Source organism: Passer domesticus, chromosome 2 (assembly GCF_036417665.1).
Source record: "Passer domesticus isolate bPasDom1 chromosome 2, bPasDom1.hap1, whole genome shotgun sequence".
Classification (NCBI taxonomy): domain Eukaryota; kingdom Metazoa; phylum Chordata; class Aves; order Passeriformes; family Passeridae; genus Passer; species Passer domesticus.
In genome coordinates, this window is record NC_087475.1 from 64699002 (window position 1) to 64705001 (window position 6000).

General features: G+C 42.0%; 1 long non-coding RNA gene across 2 annotated transcripts; it reads left to right on the forward strand.

Moving 5' to 3' along the window:
* Positions 1-393: 393 nt before the first annotated feature.
* Positions 394-6000, forward strand: LOC135294066 (uncharacterized). Of its 2 annotated transcripts, XR_010356240.1 has the most exons (3): positions 394-2700; positions 3339-4864; positions 5433-6000. It is a non-coding gene; the product is annotated as an uncharacterized LOC135294066 (long non-coding RNA). The 2 variants fall into 2 exon arrangements; XR_010356239.1 differs by lacking the exon at positions 394-2700 and having other exon boundaries at positions 3100-4864.

Below are 6000 nucleotides of genomic sequence, written 5' to 3' on the forward strand. Positions count from 1 at the left end.
ACCACTTTCTTTGCAGATAAGTTCTTTTGGATTCATGCTGCCAGTCCCCACATCCTTCCTTCCTTCCTTCCTTCCTTCCTTCCTTCCTTCCTTCCTTCCTTCCTTCCTTCCTTCCTTCCTTCCTTCCTTCCTTCCTTCCTTCCTTCCTTCCTTCCTTCCTTCCTTCCTTCCTTCCTTCCTTCCTTCCTTCCTTCCTTCCTTCCTTCCTTCCTTCCTTCCTTCCTTCCTTCCTTCCTTCCTTCCTTCCTTCCTTCCTTCCTTCCTTCCTTCCTTCCTTCCTTCCTTCCTTCCTTCCTTCCTTCCTTCCTTCCTTCCTTCCTTCCTTCCTTCCTTCCTTCCTTCCTTCCTTCCTTCCTTCCTTCCTTCCTTCCTTCCTTCCTTCCTTCCTTCCTTCCTTCCTTCCTTCCTCTCCTTCCTCTCCTTCCTCTCCTTCCTTCTCCAGAATGAATCAGGAGAGGACCCATGTCTCCTTTCTTTTCCTGCCCACTCCTCTCTTCAGCACCTCCTCAGTAAATCCACTGGATTTGATATTTACCTTGTCTCCAGCAGATTGCAGGGGGCAAAACTCTGCTTTCAGCATTTCTTGACACCCCTGGGATGCAGCTGCTGGTGTTCTCTGCGATGGAGGCTCGTTGTCTCTTAGACATGCCAGGTCACCAGAACACTTTCTGATTATGCCATTTTTGGTAGATGGCCCAAAGCAAAATTGGCTGCTCTCTGGAGTGACAGCTAGATTGCAGCTTGACATGAATGAAGAGCATAGCAAGATGGAACAGATTTTTGCTCCAAGCCTTCTCTGCTGATGTGTTAACTTTGGCAGCATCATTTGGAGAAAAAAGTGAATTAATCTCATTGGAGTTGTGTACAAAAGGGACTGGGAGAAGGAACAGGGGGGAAAAAAAGGATGTGTGAATCTGTGTTGATTATTTTGAAGCCATAAACAAGTGGCATCAGAAAAGATTTTGACAACCATATGGACATTCAGAAGTGTGAAATCTTCTGAAATGATGTGCAATCATGTAAGGACTGACATAAAAAAAAGAAAATAAGACAAGATAAAGATTGATGAGATGTACAGACAGCAGATTGCAGTCTGTGATACAGGAGTTAAGATTCTTGGTACATGAAAAAAAAGTTACCTAGAAAAAAAAGATTTTATATAAATAAAATCAAATTAAATTAAATTACATAAAAGAATGTTCCCAAAGGTAATAGAAATAACAGTCAATCCTATTTCTTATTGCTGGTTTTCAGAACTAGACTCTGGGGAACAGCAGTCTCAGGGACAGAGCAACAGCTTTCCACTGAAATAATAATTGTTTTTCTGGGGAGCTTCACTGGAGGTGCCACATGCAATCTGGATTTTTCACAGAGCAAAACCACAGGTAGAAGAGTGCAGGTCCTGCTGAAGGCCATCAGCTGTGCTGGCTGAGATCAGGAACTGCCATGGCACTGCAAGGTATCTCCCCTGATCTTCTCCAAGGGGACACTTATATCCCAGAGCTTGGGAAGTGCTGCCTGAGAGGCAAGTAGGATGACAAGAAAGCAGATTTGCAAATGTTGTAGCTTTGGTGTAGCACGTTTCCACACAAGCTGTATGTGTGTGCGTCAGGGACATCCCTGTGGGCCACATGAGGGTGCGTGATGTGACACACACCAGAGGAGAAAAGTGCTGCTCTGCTGCCCTGGGGAAGCCCATCAGATCTGGGCAAGGGCCACCACGCTGCCTGAGGTCTTACCTGCTAGGAGAAGAGAAACTTGAGAGGTCTGGGCTCTCTCTGAGGACTAAGTTTAAATGCCGGCACTCTGAGCCTCTTCACAACCTGACTGTTTGGTGCCTTTCCCCTTTAAGTTATCACAGTGCACAATAATGTGAGACAAAAATTGCAGCAAAATACTTTTCAGGCTCTGATTTGCTTCTGATTTCAGCTTCCACTGTGACAGCATCCGAGGTCCAGATTGTGGTTTGTATTTCTTATTGCATCACAAGAGAATGGGAAAAGCAGATGAAAGGTGAAAAACTGAAAATGGAAAACAAACCAGCTATACCATCTTAAGGAAGCAGGAACAAAAGTAGACTGAACTCTCAGATGAGAAATGATTTTTCATGGGAAGACAAAGATCAGGGCAAGAGTTGGCTTTTATGTATAATGGGATGAAATAGATGATGCCTATGAAATGAGTCTGTTTGCATAATTTCAACACTGAAAAAGTGCAGCATCTGTGCACTGTATATAATATACACTATCCCATAGTCTGATGCTTTGATCCTCTTCCCATTCTGCAGTATTTCCATTAGATCTCAATCCTTTAGAAGTCAGTACACATCCAAAAATGTTCACACACATCTTAAATTTTTCGATATATGTCTTCTAAGTATACCCTTCCTTTCCTTCCCTTTGCCTTTCACCCTACAATCCTTTGTTGTTTGGTGACATTGGCAGAGTCACCAGTAAATTTCATGTCTCAGAGTCTCTTTCCACCACTGAAGGTGGTACATGGAGTTAGTCCTAAGAGGTTCCAGCAAGAAAGTGTCACTGAAGAGAATATGATGAACTGCATAGAGAAACTTTTTTTTTTGCTATTGGAAAAGAAAACTGAGAATATTTTAAGATTCCATGATCTGTATTTTCAGACTCTGGAGTGACAGGCCTAAAGAAAAGCATATCAAGACCCCTCCTTATTTCTTTATTTAATGAGGTATGGGATTTAACTGAGGAATTTAAATGATTGACTGGGAAGTATTTGAAATTCTTGAGGGTCATAAAGATCAAGGCAAATGGATCAATCAAAAATAATTACTTTTGACACTGTGACAACGGCTAGCGCTTTCTTTTTTCCCTCAAACAATCTATGATATTTTTTTCTCTTCTTGAAGTGCTGAAGTAAAGAGTTTAATATTAAATGTCCCCATATTTGACAAAAGCACTTAAAGAAGGCTGTAGCTGTTCTATTTCTAAAAGAAAGGAAATATTGAAAAAGAAAAATTTCTTAATTCAGGATCCATCCATTCATTCATCAGCTCATCCTTTGACACTTTTTCCTAATTAACAGAGTTGTTATGAGACCAAGCAGCAACAAATAGACATTAACCATGGGGGCGGGGGGGGGGGGGGGGGGGAAGCATTGAGAAATAAATTTTTTACATTTAATTACAACAGCCATGCAGAGATCATATGTGCTGTGCCACATCTCAAGCAGAATCAGTGCATTGTCGTTCCCTTGGAGAAGCAACCTTCACCAGACCAATTAGCTTTTTAACACTTTTTCTTCTCTATTACTAGTAGTGTGTCAGATGAAACAAGATAATTTAACAGTTTAATTTTGTTTTATTCCAGAAAACAGATTTACTGTTTCCAAACGTACAATGTCAGGGGCTGGGAATACAACAGTGCTGAGGGTCCCAGCGTGAAAGGCATCTCTGGACAAAAGTGCACAGGGAACAACTCTAGATGGAAGATCAGCAGCTATCCTCTACTGAATGGCACATGCCTTCTGTGTGGCTTCACACAAGACCCTGAACCATGCAGTGTCCCAGTCTTCCCAAGGAAAAATTGAGAATAACATTGTGTCACCAAGCATAGCTCTAATGTAGTCCCGCTTACTACAAACATAAACACAATAATCTTATTTTATTAGATGCCTATTCCAGCAGACTTCTGTTGAAAGGAGGAGAAGGCAGTGCTTGTTTTCTGTAGGAAATGGCTCTGCGTTACAACCCTGAAAGCTCAGCTTGGAGTCAGCTCTCTTTTCCTGCCCATTTCCAGCTGTGTCAGAAAGAGCTAATGGCTGGATACCAGGCAGACTGCACACTGATACAAGAGAGGTCAGCTTCCCAAAATTACTGCCTCTCCGGGGATTATTTTAACTCTCTTGATCTCCAAGAACTATCATGCCTCAGAGAGGAATGCTTCAGACTTGAGTGGAAAAAGAGAAGAATGAGCTTGGAAAGCAAACAAACTACCCTGGAAGCCAGCACTTGTCCATGTGAGTATGTGCTTGCCTATTCCCATGGCCTGAGCTGGCCTTTGGCTCTACTCTTTGCAGAAGCCTGAAAAAAGGTAAACCCTAAGCAGTGAATCCCACTATGCTCAGAGAACTTGACCACCACTTTAACTAAAGAAATTCCATGTAGCTCCTTTGTGAATTTTCCTTGTGTTAGCTAAGTCAGGATCAGCAAGTTAACTTGTCAGGATCCCATTTCTGGGACATTCTCCTCCTCTGACTTTTGGTCTGCTATTTCCTTGTTCTTGACTTCTGTATGAGCATTTGCAACAACACAGAATTAAAAATTCAATTTTAAACTTGTTTCCCTGAGCTGTAAGGGTGATCCTATCAGCCTACCTTGATCTAATGCATAAGGCCTTGGGTGACCATCACAAATAAGATAACATTTCAAAAGCCAAGGTCCCACAGAGCTGAGGGTCTGTCAAGAGCCTGCAGACAGCAAGTCCAATTCTTTCCTGCCCCCAAAAAAATTTTATTTTAGTATCTTGGATCCCTATTAAAGTGCTGGGCTGGCCCTGTCACTCTTAGGGAGATCAAGAGCCTGAGCTGTTAGCACCCAGCATTAACACTGGGTAGGAATTCTTTGGCTCTGCACAAGGTTTCCCTGCCACCTCATGTTCCCAGTTTTCTCTGTTGCCTTAGCAGAGGATGGATTGACCCCAGCAGAGTGGAGCACCATCACCTCCCAACACCAGTGACTCAGAGGGGGCAACTGTTCCCATGGGATGAAATCCCACTTTTTAATGGCAGGCACATCTAATATACCCCTTCTAGGAGAGTGTGTGGAGACTCCTCCCTTGGCTGGGGACTCCCCCAAGGCTGAGCAGAATAGATTTGCCCACAATTGCTGGTATGGGTGAGTAACATCAATCTCTACTTAATTGTTTTTCTAGCTTCAATATTGCTGTTTCAATATTGCTTCAATAAATAGTGCACTGCACTAGTAACTATAACTATCTGTACTGTGTAGTAAATCATTCTGATTAAAGTCTTTTAGTCTAATCATTATAATTATCACCATCAATAAAAAAATACTTTATTTTATTCATATAAATATATTTGGTTTTCCTTTCTTAATCTTGCTGTTCAAATTCGCACAAACATTCAATTACACCTATATAATCCTTTAAACATAAAGTCTGGGGCAAAGACTGGATCCATCTGCACCTAGATCCCTCTCTGAGGAGGAGTTTAGAAAGCAAGGGGGTTCTTTATGCACCTCGTGACTCAATAAGAGCACTTCTCTAATAAACTTTGTCTGGAGCTTCTGTTCTGCTTGCGACACCTGCATTGGGAGAGGGCGGAGAGCAAGGATCTGGTCTGGGAGGGTGCCACACCAACAAATGCCCTCTCTGAGAATGAAGTCTTAATAGAAAGCCATTAAGAAGAAGCCTTCTGATGAGTGCTTTCCCCTTTCCTTGCAGCTGCAGCTCCTCACAGCAGCCTCCCCCTGCGTTTGAAGCCCACGACACGGAGCACAGACCTCCCTGTGTGAAACACATAGACCGGCAGATAATCCAGATCAGTTTACCTCTGTGTACCTGGCAGCACGCTACTGTGCACTGACCAAATATCAGAAGAGTTTGTGGTTAATTAGGATCAGATTAATCCCTGCTGACTGCCTGTCTCTGTGTAAAAAGGGCACTAGAGGTTAGAAAGTATTAAGTACCTTAAATGTCTACTTGCATAATGTAAAAACCTACTGAAGATCCAGACTTTGTGCTTTAGTGTTGATGTGAAATAATTTACCCCGAGAGGCATTTAAATGTGCTTCTTATCCTATCAAAGTAAAAGAATCCATTAAAAATATTCCAGGATAAAATGTAATAAATATTTGGCCATGGAAAATAATAAACCTGCAGAAGAGTGGAGACAAGACATCTACAAAAAAGTGCCTTAGAGACTCTGAACATTATTTCCAACTTCAAAGAATTTTGCTCAGCATATAAAGTATCATTTTTTTATCTGCAATAAAGCTTTTCTATGATACAA